Source organism: Rattus norvegicus, chromosome 10, assembly GCF_021556685.1.
Source record: "Rattus norvegicus strain SHRSP/BbbUtx chromosome 10, alternate assembly SHRSP_T2T, whole genome shotgun sequence".
NCBI lineage: Eukaryota > Metazoa > Chordata > Mammalia > Rodentia > Muridae > Rattus > Rattus norvegicus.
Genome location: NC_141543.1, coordinates 69,475,221 through 69,489,241, shown reverse-complemented (window position 1 = coordinate 69,489,241; position 14,021 = coordinate 69,475,221). Strand labels below are relative to the sequence as shown.

Sequence of the window (14,021 nt, the reverse complement as noted above, 5' to 3'; positions counted from 1 at the left end):
ACAATCAGTGCTCTTAACCATTGAGCCATCTCTCCAGCCCACTGTTGATCTTTCTAATATTATTTAATCTTTTATGTCTAAACTATTATGAGTTTAGTTTATTCCTTATTAAAACAATGGCCACTTTTATTTCTAGAGGTACTAAGGATCAAACCCAGGGCACCCTGTATACCAAACAAGAGCTTGATCACTATGTCTCTTTCTGCTTTTTTTTCTATGCTGAGAAAGGCACTAAATTGCCCGGGTTGACCTTGAGCTCACTGCGTTGGGGTGGGGGTTGATCTGAGGCAAGGCCTGATTCATACAGATTTCAAGTACTCATTTTGATGAGTTTTTAGTCAGCAGTCAACTAAGATTCACATTGTCATCAGATTTCGGTCAAGATTGATTTTTATCACCTCAGGAAGTGCACTCCAGTGAATTCTCCCGTGCATATTCTTTCTTCTGCCCTGGGCAGCCACTTTGAGTTTTGCCATCTTTGATTAGTATTTTTTCCCTTAGATTTCATACAGACAGTCACGCCGTAAAGGCATGTATATTCTTAGGGCCAGGCTGTCTTGTTTTTACCATTCATCCATGCCACCTGCATTGACAGGGTTCTCACTCTTGCTTTCTCTTCAGAACCGAATCATCTATCATTGTGTGCACACAACACAGTTTACTCATCTATCTTATGCTGTTCCCAGTGTGAGGCTGTTATATTTGTTCTCTTTTCTCCCGGGATAACCATCTAGCTGTCCAATTGCTGATTTGTAGGGTAGATATATATTTAACTTTAGTGAAACTGCCAAACAGTGTTCCAAAGTAGTTTTCCTGTTGTGCACCACTGCCCCAGAGGTGAGGTTCCAGTTCACTGTGTGTACTTGGAACATACGATAGCCTCTGAATGGCCATTTCATATGTGAAGTGCTATCTCCTTCTAGTTTTAATCCCCATCTCCATGGTGACTAAGGATACGTGATTCATTTTGGTGTGTTTATTGGCCATTTAACATACCAATTTTTGCCCAACTAAAAACAATTGAGCGGTTATTATCACTGTACTTTAGAAGTCTTGTGTTCTTTTTCTGAATGCCAGTCTTTTGTCCATATTTTTTTCCCTGTCTCTAATTTGCCTTTTCAGGTAGTTTAAGGTTTTTGGGATTTTTTTATGATCAGGAATTTTTATTTTGGGGAGATTAAGCTTGCTGTTTTTTCATTGTGCTGTTGATTCCTTTTTGGGTTTTGTTTTTTTTTTTCTCTCAACAGTGACCTATTTTTGAAACTTTTCAAAAAGACTTTTATTTAATAGCTTTGATCTGCTTGCAAAACTAGTCAACTATGTAGACATGGTTGTAATATGTAAACCAGTTGAATTAATATTTATTCCAACAAAGACAACAGGAGATGTAAACTGAGGTAAAAACCTGCTAGCTCAGTGAGATAACTTTCTTTTCTTAACTATATACAAACTATATGTTTACAAGCCTTATCCCACAACTAAGTTGCCAGCTCTTGAGAAATCTGTGTCTTTCTACCCACCTACCTTTCTCTTGAGCTCTTCCAAACCTGAGAGGCCTCTTTAGCTCTCTTTCCTAGAATACTGTTTCACCAGTGGTCCTGCCAGCTGCTGCTTTGTCCCTGCAAGGCCAAAGAAAAAGTCCTTATCTCTTACTCAGAGCTCCTTCCATGAAGGCATTTCTAAGGCCAAAGTCGAGAGAGAGAGAGAGAGAGAGAGAGAGAGAGAGAGAGAGAGAGAGAGAGAGAGAGAGAGAGAGAGAGAGAGAGACAGAGAGAGAGAGAGACAGAGAGAGAGAGAGAGACAGAGAGAGAGAGAGAGAGAGAGACAGAGACAGACCGACCTATTCCTTATCCTTGAAGTCTCTAGTTCCTCTGTACCCTTGACAGGTTGAACACATCACAAGGTGGGGGAACTCCAAACCAAGCTAATAGGGGTGGAATCTTTCATTTCACCCCAAGGCCAGCCAGCTGGCTTTGCCTCAGGTCCTGGAGCAAAGACCACAACACCTCTCCCAAGCAGTTTGCCTTAAAATAAGCTGAAAGTTTCAATTCTTTAACATTCTTATCTATTTAGGCGTTATAGAGGCTGCCTGTCTTCAGGATATGTCTGACATCTGTTTAAACTTTTATATTTTGCTAACAATTAGGTTTCTAAGTACAATAATCAAATATCCTGGAACACATGATATAGTTCTGGACATTTATTCTGTAGTATGGTTCCTTTTCCTGTTCTTAACTAAAATCATATTTTCCTCATTATTACAGCTTTGGGATAGGATTCCTTAATCTTAGCACTGTTGACATTTGGGAAGCAATTCTATACCTATAAAGTATACAGCATTTTTGGTTTCTACCAGTGTAGTAGGGAGTGTCTCCATTTGCAACACTCAACACCTATTTTCATATAACACCAAATGACTTTGGGGTGACAATAACTTTTGATGGAGAACTACCAAGGTTAAAGTAACCCTGAAAAGTCAGTCAAGGCAGATTGTCCAGTTGTTTTGTTCTCATTCAAGAGCGTTTCTACTATTCTAGAAACTTTCCCTTTCTATATCATTAGAAAATTAGTTTGTCAGCTTCTTTAAAAAGTTTCTTGGGGTGTCTGTTAGAGAAATGCTAAATGTATAGATCAAAGAAGAGATTTTATTTCTTCCATTAAGTTTTTTCATCCACGGACATGGCATATCTGCTGATTTATTTAGTCTTTAAATTTTCTTTTCTTTCTTTCTTTTTTTTTTTTCTTTTTATTGTTGTTTTTGGTTTTTTGTTTTGTTTTGTGACAGAGTTTCTCTGTGTAGCTCTGGCTGTCCTAGGTCTCTGTAGACTAGGGTGGCTTTGAACTAAAAGACTCTCCTACCTTTACTTTTATATGTTTGGTTTGGTTTGGATTGGTTTTGGTTTTACTCTTTAAGTTTCTTGATGGTGTTGTAGGGTTTTATTTTAAGGTTTTGAATGAAAAGTTGCTAAAAGATTTGGTTAGAGACTGGGGGTGTTGACCACAGAGTACTTGCCTATATCAGTCTCTAGGAGCCGTCCTCCAGACCCTCCACACATACAGTTTGTTAACTAGATATTTTGTAATTTTCAATACTATTAGAAGTAATGGTTTAATTTTCAATATTACTCCTGAGTATCATTGACAAGTAAGCCCTCTGACTTATTCCTATTCTTCCACTCAATTAAGACACCTAGTGTTCCTATGTACTTAAAAATATCTTTAGATTGGAATAAGTAAATTTGTTGCATACAGTTGCTATACTCTTTTATTCAGGGAACAGTAACAAGAAATGTACTCCATGTTGTTTAGTACAGGTTTTCCTGCTTGAATATTTTAGTTGCTGCTCCTATTGTATTTCTGTGGTATGTTGAAGGGGCTTCATTTTTGCATTGGTAAGGTAAGCCTCTCACCTGCCATCTTTTTGATGTGGTCTGTAACTGCTCACTGGCTCTGGCTTAAGCACTTGTTGCTTTCTTGAGTGATTTTTCTTTTTACATTGTATGTTCACAGTCATTGGAACTTTATTTCTGGTGATTTTCTTTCTTTCTTTCTTTCTTTCTTTCTTTCTTTCTTTCTCTCTTTCTTTCAAAATTGGAAAATGGGGATTTTGTTTGCTTTCTTTTTGGAGAGATGATCTGGGTCCTAGAATGACCTTGAACTCCTCATGGCCATCCGCCTGTCTCAGTCTCCAGAGAGTTCAGATTAGAGATGTAGCCCACCTAATTGTCAGTAAACATTTGATTTGACCTTCTTAGGGCAAACCACTTGCTGTAATTCTGTCCTCTCAAGGTACATATTCTGTTGTCACAGAAGACAAAATCTTGAAGTGTAAGTTATTTAGTTTCAGCCTGTCTACCAATATGAGTCTTTCTTTTTTCTTTTTCTTTCTTTTTTTTTTTTAAAGATTTATTTACTATATATGTGAGTACACTGTCACTGTCCTCAGACACACCAGAAGAGGGCATCAGAACCCATTACAGATGGTTGTGAGCCACCATGTGGTTGCTGGGAGTTGAACTCAGGACCTCTGGAAGAGCAGTCAGTGCTCTTAACCACTGAGCCATCTCTCCAGCCCAAGTATGTTTCTTATACACAGATACATTGAAATAAAGTTTTAAAAAGAAAAGAGGAGTGGGATGAATTTATAGTGCAGACATGTTTTCATTTTACTGTTTTTCTAAGAATCAAAATCAGTGAGAACCCCCATTTCCATTATCTGTCTGGGTGTTATTTTTCCTATTTGAGTCATTAGTAAGGCAGCCTTCCAGGGGGGTTTGACATGTTTATAGTGGCCTGTGTGTCTGCTAGGGACCAGGTGGTCTTCTGTCATGCTAGTGAGTAGCCCATTAAACCTAGACTTTTATCTACTCACAGTGGGTCAGAACTGACTGTAGTGACATGCACACTTGTGAGCCTGTTACCTACTGCTCTGCCACTAGGACTTCATTTTTCTTGTTTAATTAAAAGTACCTTTTAGTCAAGACCATTTAGTACATTTTCAATGAATTTACATAAATTGATATTTATTGAGTATTTGGGAGTTACCTCTAAGCTATTTCTCAAATATGATAAGATGTATGTTGAGGGGAAATACAGTCTGTCTTCCGACACGAGTTTGAAATGCTCTTCCTCTATTTCACATGTGCTAGGTACATCTTCCCCCTTACTTCCTGTGTGCTGCTTCTATGGTTTTCCTTTTCTAGATCAGCTCTCACCTCCATTCATAACTTAGACAGGAGGATTATAGTCTTTGTAATTTATACTCCATACTTCCTGGTGTATTTTTTTCTTAAAGATATCCCTGTGGACACAAAAACACAGGATTTATTTCCAGTTCCCCTCTGTATCATAATCATTGTCTAAAGTTCATTGGGTTTAGTTCACAAAAATATTTATAAACAACTCTGGAAATTATGAAAGAGAATTTGTTTAGGGACCTGCGGCATCTCTCCACCCCTAGCTAGTATCGTTTGGTTGTTGTTGTTTATTTGTTCATTTGCTTTTGGCATTTCGAGACAAGCTTTCTACATGTAATCCTGGCTATCCTGGAACTTGTAGACCAGGCTGGCCTTGAACTCAGAGAACTACCTACCTCTGCTTTCTGAGTGCTGAGTTTAAAGGCGTGCTCCACCAGGCCTGGCTAGCTAGGTTTGTTGTAACTTAATTTGCTAATAGTTTTGAGAAAGTAGCTTTTAAGGTAATTAAGGCCTAGTCGGCATGTTGAAGGTAATTTTATGAGTTTGGTAAATTACTTCGGCCAGTCAACATCTATAAAGGGGCCTCAGTTAACATAACTTTGCAGAGGGCCTTGAGCTAGTATGATTTAGGATTTCAGTTCTAAATCTGAACTCAACTTTCAAACTGTTTGCTTTTATGTGAAGTTCAACTTTGCCTTTGGTTGTTTGTTGGGTTGAGACCTGGTCTTGTATCCCGGGCTGTCCCACTCACCATACTCCTGCCTGATGGCTGTTGACCTTTTCTTTTTTCTTTGTGATGCCAAAAAATGTGACCCAGGGCTTTGTGCCTGCAAGGCAAGCTCTACTGAGCTATACATTCCCAGCCCCCAGCTGGCTATGTTCTTCCAAAGTGAGAGTGATATGGGTTGCAGGGAAGATGTGACCTTGATCGCCTTGCACTGTTACCTGGCTCTCAGTCAGTCCCTTGCGGTGATTATCCAGCAGCCCGTCTGAGGCTGTTATATTTTATTCTTGATTGTGGAAGAAACTGATTTTTTAAGACATGCTTTCTGCTCTGACTCTTCTCACTTTTGGGGATGCCAATAAGAGCACAAGCTACGCAGAGGTGCAAAAGGAGTTAAAAAGGAATCCTCCTGGAAAGACAAAAGTTTATTGAGAAAGCACAGGTCTGGTCAGAGGGGGACGTCGGAGAGGTACGGGTACCACTGCAGCAAGCTGGCTCATGGTGCTCAAAGATCATAACTCACTCTTTAAGAAAGAAACATTTTTCTAAAAGGCTCTTTGTTTTAAGTTTCCCAAGTCAAGATGCTTCTTAAGGTCACTTACATCCTGTAGATAAACTAATACTTTTTATAATATTTAATAAATATTATTTTTGGTAGTGCTTATGAAATAATGGCATTTTCATTAATAGGCATCTTGTTGATGAAATATGGGATAATCTTACATTGCTCATAAGGAGAATTGGCTGTATTTATACTGTGTGATCTGGCAGACAAATCAATTTTTAAAAACATTCAGAAACAGACTCTGAACATTAAACTATCCCAGACAGATATCTGACTGTTTTGTTACTCTGACAGAAACATCTCTAAGGTGATTTGTATGTTACCTTTTTGTTTTTCTCCAAGATAGGATTACTCTGTAGTCCTGGCTGTCTCAGAACTCCTAGACCATTCCACCCCCACATCCCACCCCAATCCACTCCACCCCACCTAGCTGTTAACTTTTATTCAAGGTCCTGCTGAACAGACTGTTCCAAGAACCAGGAACACTGAATCCATCGCAGGCATTTACTGGTCAGAAATGCATGTCCTCTTCTTGCCTCTGTGTTTGAAGGGCTACTCATGAAATATGTGGGGATTACTTAATAGGCAAGAGCAGCATGGATAGCAGCTCCTTGGCATTGCTCAGACAATCTATATGACTGTGCTTTAGTTTCATCTGTTTCTAGTCTTGAATTTCTTTGGAATTTTTGACATAATTTGAGCCCACAGACTTCCTTCTCTTGTTTTGCTAAATGGGCATTTTAGTGGAAAAAAACAAAAAACAAAAAACGCCTCAACTTAAAACCTGGTATGTTTCCTTCCTGAGCTCTCACTGCAGAGGCCTGAGCTGGTGTGCAGCCTCCTCTGTTAAAGAGTTTGGAGGCCTGCATTTTTGGTACAGGCCTGGTTCAAGGTACTCTCCCCTTCAGTTCGTCTTTCTGACCCATTTTCCTCTCCTCAAACAGTTTCTTCTCTCCTTAACCAAACGCTGTGCCTTCTTAAGCTCCTTCCATGTGTTTTGAAATGGGTGGGATATAAATAAAAGCTGAAAACAGCAGCAAACTGTTTATGTTGCAGCAGTGTCTGTGCATAGTGAAAACAGCAACTGAAGCTCACGAAGTGAAAAGTCCAGTTTGTTTCATATGTGTCTCAAATGAGGTTAGATATTTTGAGAAAAGAAGGATTTCCATGTGGGCGTTCTCAAAATTGTTGTGAGCCCTTTTAAGTTATTTCTAACTTAGAAACACAGGACTTTTACAGAAAATAATTGAAAGTTAGGATAGGCGTGGCAAGCAGGTAAGGGTGTTTGCCGCCAAGCGTGATGACGTGAGATTGGTTGATCCTTAGAACTCACATGGTGGGAAGAACCAACACCTGTCACCCTCTGACCTCCACACTCACACCTTGGCCTGCATGGTCTGCACATGCAGAGACACACATATAATATCAACAACAATTTAAGTAAAAGTTTGGATAGTTCAGGAATTATTATAGATTCTATTTGGACTGTCACAACAGAATGCACAGGCTATGTAGTTTATAACAGCTTTCCTGGGGCTGGAAGTCCCAAGGTCAGGACCCAAGCGAGACTGATGTGTTGTTTGCCAAGGGCATTGTTCCTGGTTCTAGACACTGTGTATGTAATCTAGGCTGGCCTGGTGCACACCAGCATCCTGACTCAGCCTCCTTTGTGCTGAGATTACAGGTGTACAGGCATGGTTCTGTGCCTGGGTGTATTGGTAACTTTACTATGTGGTGGTATATTCTCTCTACATCTGATTTATTGAGGATGTTGTTGTTGTTTTCTTTAGTTTTTGAGATAGAATCTCTCTATGTAGTCCAGGCTGGTCTCATTCACAGCACTCCTGCCTCAGCCTCTTGAGACGTGGATAATAGACATGATCCACCATGGCCTGGCTTCAAACGTGCATTTTTAGAATGGTAGTTAGACCCAACTCACCACATCTGATCTCAGCTGTGCTGCAGGTGAGAAGTGCATTCAGGGAAGACCTAACTGAAACGACCCAGCTGGATGCTGATGTCATTCCTACAAGCCCTTCTGCTTTGCTTCACTTCTGCCTTTCACTCTGGGTCCAGACCTCCTTCCTTGCCTTCTCCTTTTTCCCTTGTTTGCCAACCCTTCAGCATTAAAGTTCTTACTAAGAATTTACTGTCTGGGAATGTTTAAATAATAACTGTGCTCTAACTTAATTTAAGACCTTAATCTGAGGCAGAATTAGGTGTTTTGATGAGTTTGATGCCACAGATGCTAAAAACTTGCATTAATATTAGGGCATATTGGGCATTTCAGATTTGGTTTGTTTTCGTTTATTCATGAGCTGATAGGCTAACTTTAGATTTTCAGGTTTTTATAACATTATCATTGCATTACTGTCAGTTACTGTTCTATTTGAGGAGACACCATGCCCATAAAAAACAGGAAGCATTTAATTGGAACCCCGATTACAATTTTGGATCATTAGTCTGTGATCATCATAGCTGGAGGCAGACAGGCCTGGAATTGGAGCAGTAGTTAATCCAGAAGCAGCAAGGGGAGAAAGAGGGTGGGGGGAAAAGGAGAAGGGAGGAAAGAAGAGAAATTGGAATTGGTGTGGGCTTTTAAAACATCAAAGCTAACTCCCAGTAACACACTTCCTCCCACAAGACCGCACCCCTTAATTTTTCCTAAACAGTCTACCAACTGGGACGAAGCACCCAAATATATGCACCTATAAGGGGCATTCTCATTCAGTTAGCATGGCCCTCCTGTAATCTTTGAAAGAAATTTAATTATTTTTAAGAAAATACAGGTTTAAAATTTTTCACTCTTGGGCTGGAGAGATGGCTCAGTGGTTAAAAAGCACTGACTACTCTTCCAGAGGTCCTGAGTTCAAATCCCAGCAACCACATGGTGGCTCACAACCATCCGTAATGAGATCTGATGCTCTCTTCTGGTGTTTCTGAAGACAGCTACAGTGTACTATATATAATAATAAATAAATGAATCTTAAAAAAAAAAAAAAGGATCACTCTTAGCCAGATGGTGGTGGCGCACACCTTTAATCTCAGTGCTCTGGAGGCAGAGGCAAGTGGATCTATGAGTTTGAGGCCAGCCTGGTCTACAGAGCAAGTTCCAGGACAGCTAAGGCTACACAGAGAAAACTTGTCCCAGTGAAAGAATTTATTAAAGAGGATGGGTATAGTGTTACATCTGTAATCCGAACATTTGGATAGAAGTTGGAAAGTCAGGAACTGAAGGCTAATCTTTCAACACTATGAGTTTGGGGCCAACCTGAACTATGTGAGACTGTCTCAAAAATAAAGGAGGGTGAAAAAATCCACTGGAGTTCTTACGAGGATGTCCTTCCTTAATATGTCCATTTGTTCATACTTACTTAGAAGAGTAACACAAAGAAAAAAGGGGAAAGGTAGCATTGAGAGCCCTGTGTGGAACCAGTTAACTGCCTTTAGCTCCGCTGCTGCAGCATTTCCAGTCTAGGTGACTGACCAGCTGGTGCCTTTTGTTCTTAGGTTTTGGTGTCAAATGAAAAACTACCACAAAAGTGGTATTTAATAGTGCATATAAATGCCACCACCCAGTTGGGGACAACTAAGCAGTGCATAGCATGGCAGTCTAGGCAGTACTGTTACAGGTACGGCAGTACGGTGGCAGTCTAGGTGATGCTGTGACAGGTCCAAGAAGTACTGTGACAGGTCCAGGCAGTACTATGACAAGTCCAGGTAGTACTTTGGCAGTCCAGGTAGTACTGTGGCAGTCCAAGCTATACTATAGATTTTCCTTTCCTCTAGAGGGCACCTGTAATTATTTATAGTAAAGGTAGCTGAATATGAGTTTAGTCCTTACATATCCATTATAAATAAAATAATTATCCAGTCATGGTGGCACACATTTGTAATCCTAGCACTCAGAAAGCTGAGAAGGGCTCTTGAAAGTTTTGAAACTTACCTGGTGTCTTAGGGTTTTACTGCTGTGAACAGACACCATGTATTATAAAGACACCAGTTAATTGGGGCTGGCTTACAGGTTCCGATGTTCAGTACAGTATCATCAAGGGGGAGTGTGGCAGCATCGAGACATGATTTCCTGAAATTACCTGACAATTTGTCATTTTTTCCCCATTGAAGCATTGAAATAAAAATGACTTTCAGATTTCCTTTGAGGGTCAGTAAGATAGACAGTGGAGAAGAACACTTACCTGTCCTGACAGCCTGAGTTTGATGAGAACCCCCTCAAGTTGTCCTCTGTCCTCCACACAACACACTGCACAAAACTAATAACTAAATGTTAAAAATATATGTCTCCTTAATTATTAAAGTAGATACCACTTTTAAAAAGAGGAGATTTTGTTTTTCTGATTAGCTTTACAGTCACAATAGTTGATCTTTGTGGTTTTTATTTTATTTTATTTATACTGGCCATGCCAGATTCGCAACAGTTGATCTTTGTGGGTTTTGTTTTATTTTCTTTATACTGGCCATGCAAGAATCTACATTCGTATTTAGGTGCATTCACTACAAATAATCTTTATAGTCATTTTAATTTTACAGCTAAATTGATGTGAGAATACAGCATTCCAGTCTGTCTCCCTGCTGCCAGGCACACAGCATCTACAGCAGCAACAGTCCTGCCCTTCTTACGGCCAAATAATATCCCTGTGTGTGTGCACGCGCATCCTTTATTCGTTCATTAGCTGAGAGATGGATGCTGGCTCTGATGAGCGATGTTACAGTGGGTGTGAGTGTCCAGATACCTCTTTAGTGCCTTTCTCTGGTGCATTCTTGTAATCCCAGCACTGGAGAAGTAGAAGCAGGAAGTTGGGAAGGTTCAGATACTTCATGAAATCCTGTCTCAAAGAAAACAAACATTTTCTTTTTCAGTTCTTCTGTATACTTGCTGAGAATTGAGATTACTAGAACATATGATAATTATACCTTAGTATTTTTGAGAAACTTTTGTACTGCTTTCAGTAGTGACAGGGCCAGTTCGCATTTTTACCAACAGAGCAGAGTTCCCAATTCCTTCGCACTCTTGCCTGCATTCCTTCTGTTTAACGTTGGTTGGTGATGGGCATCCTCGTGGGTGATTCTGACTTGTGCTCCTTGATAGTGATGTTGAGCATCTTTAATCATCTGTTGACTGTTTGTGTGTCTCTTTTGAAGAGGTGTCTAAGCGTATATACTTGGACATTTTAAATTTCTGTCCTAGTTTGCTTTCTGTTGCTGTGGTGAATACCATGACCAGAGCAACTTGAGAGGGCAAGGCTTATTTCACCAAGAGAAGTAAGGGCAGAACCTCAAGGCAGCACCTGGAGGTAGGAACTGAACAGAAACCAGGGAAGAACACGGATTACTGATTCGCCTCTCCTGACTGTCTCAGCTGGACTTCTCCAACTCACACCCACCTGCTGAGAGGTTACACTGTGCACAGTGGGCTGGACCTCCTATATCAGTTAGCAGTTGAGAAATGCCTCACCAACATGGCCATTGGCTGGTCTGATCCTGGAATTTCTTCAGTCGAGGGTCCCTCTTCCAAAGTGACTTTCAGTTTGTATCAAGTTGACAGTTGAAGCTATTACCAGTTGGGTTACTTTGTTGTTGTAGATATTTCTTCTAGATATTAACCTTATTTTTTATATATTCTATGTAGAATAAACCTCATAGCATGCAAATATTTTTACCCCTTTCTGTGGATTTTCTTTTCATTGTATGGGTTGTATTGTTAAGCAAAAGATTTTTAAGTTTTTTATAGCCCTGTTTATTGGCTGGTTTTGGAATCAGATCCAAGAAGTTACTGCCAGAGTTAATGTTAAAAAGCTTTCTCTTAATATAAAAAAAAAAAAAAAAAAAAAAAAAAAAAAAGCTTTCTCTCTGTTTTCTTCAAGAAGCTTTGTTATTTCATATTTTACATTTAGGTCCTTAATCCATTTCTCGTTGTATGTGTGTTTGTTTATTTGTGGTATTAAAGCAATCCAACTTCATTCTTTTCAGTTTCCCCTGCATTATAGATTTTTAACCCACAGGTCAGTACCTCCTTCAGAAGACCTGGAGACTGCTGAAATTGTGTGCAGTGTTTTGTATACAGTTTTAAGAAAGGCTGTATTTTTGTCAGACCATTGTTTAAACTATTATTACTGTGCCTGACTGGGACACACAGTGCCTACCGTCAGAACAAAGGGAGCAAGTCTGCTAATGCAGTGGAGGGACCTGGTGAGGACGGGATGGGGTCAGTGTCATGTGCAGCATTTGCAGCTACTTTAGCTCTTTGGTTTGTGATTTTCATAGTCAAGGTTGGCAGAGCAGCGTGGTATATAATCTGTCTAAATTTTGAAAGTTCACTAAAAACAAAATGAAATACCTATGTTAGCATTACTTGCTTGGAAAGATTCCTTTGGTGTGAGCTGTTTTGTTTGATTTTTTTATTAAAGGAGCTGTTAAATGTGAAGTTTTAACAAATCTGTGATAACTGTCATATACTCTTAAGGTGCTATCACAGTAAATATATTTGCAAACCAAAATGAACTGGAAGAAAGTCTTCTTCTATTGTAGGACAAGCCTGCTACAGGATTGTCCACAGGAGGCCTTCGCCTGAGCTTGGGGTTGTTAACCCTTTACATGGCAGTGGTGTGTCTACTGCATTAGTATAAATAATTAGGTCTTATATTGATTTGAAAGTTACCCATTATCTGGTTTGCACATTATATTGGCCTCGTTAAGAAAATTCTATGTTCTTCAGCAAACCAGCCTGCCAGAACATGTTAGTAAAGCATTTATGCCCCACTTCACTGAAATCTTGTCACCTGAATAAAGGGAAGTTTCCCCTCCTGAAATCTGCTGCTTATTAAGTAAACCCTTAAGTAACGATGTTGCATTTGCAACATGTTAAAACCGGCTTCTCTTGACAAGTCTATCTACTGTGTTTAGCCATTACTAACTACTTAACACTCTCTCTTTCTCTTTCTCTCTCTCTCTCTCTTTCTCTCTCTTTCTCTGTGCGTGTGTGTACATGTATGTTGATGCTTGTTCACATTTGTTTGTACACATGTGTGGATATGTCCCTTATGCATATGTGTGCATGTGTACACCGGTGCGTGTTTGCCATAATACAGAAAATATGGGTTAGCTGAATTAAAGAGAGAAATATGTTGGCAGAAAGCAACGTAGTCTCTGATGCTTCAGTATGAGTTTCTTCTACTACATTTATCCCTTTTTATGAATTCCGTGTGTCTGAAATTAGGACACTTCTCCAGCCTTTTGAAAAACGGTAGGTGGAGTTAAAAGTACAGTTGCTTATGTTTCCTTCTGCTTCTCTTAGGAAAAAGAATCAGTTTTGATTATGAGCTGCAGTTGAAGGATGCAATCTCATATTGACCTCTAAAGATGATGGTGCGAAGAGGTTTAATTGTCTTCACCAGAGCTCGTCAGGTTTTGAATTGACTGGAGTGCTTTTGACTGCAAAAGCTGTGAAATATAAACCTTGAGGGAGTAGCATGTTTGTAGGATTAAGTAATAGAATGTATGCAGGAGCACATCTTAGGGTTTTCTCATTAATCCTAAAGGATGTACGTAAACAATCATTTAAGAAAGAACTTTAAGCTATTAGGATCTGTTTGCTGTGCAGTTAATACAAGCTTTTGTGGCTCCTGCTGAAGAGTGTTGTAGTTGGCCGTAAAACTGTATTCGGACTGTTGGAACAACAGCCACGTGGGCAGAAATAAGCAGAGGAGTGCGTCACTAGGTTGTTTTATTAAGTGTCTCCTTTTCTTCTGTTTGCTAGCTGTGTTGTCCTTATTCGTTTTCAGAGTTTTGTGTGCCAATGAAGTGGTTTGATCTCTAGAATCTCATTTGTTTTCTTTTATTCTTAAAAAAAAAAAAGATTTATTTAAGTACACTATAGCTGTCTTCAGACACACCAGAAGAGGACATCAGATCAGATGGTTGTGAGTCACCGTGTGGTTATGAGATTTGAACTCAGGACCTCTGAAAGAGCAGTCAGTGCTCTTAACCATGGAACCATCTCTCCCAGCCCTGGTTTGTT

The 14,021-nt window shown here is 39.7% G+C and overlaps 1 protein-coding gene across 7 annotated transcripts in view; it reads left to right on the top strand.

Annotated features, from left to right (window-relative positions):
* The window catches only part of Nlk (nemo like kinase), a 123,689-nt gene that overhangs the window by 26,164 nt on the left and 83,504 nt on the right, over positions 1–14,021 (top strand).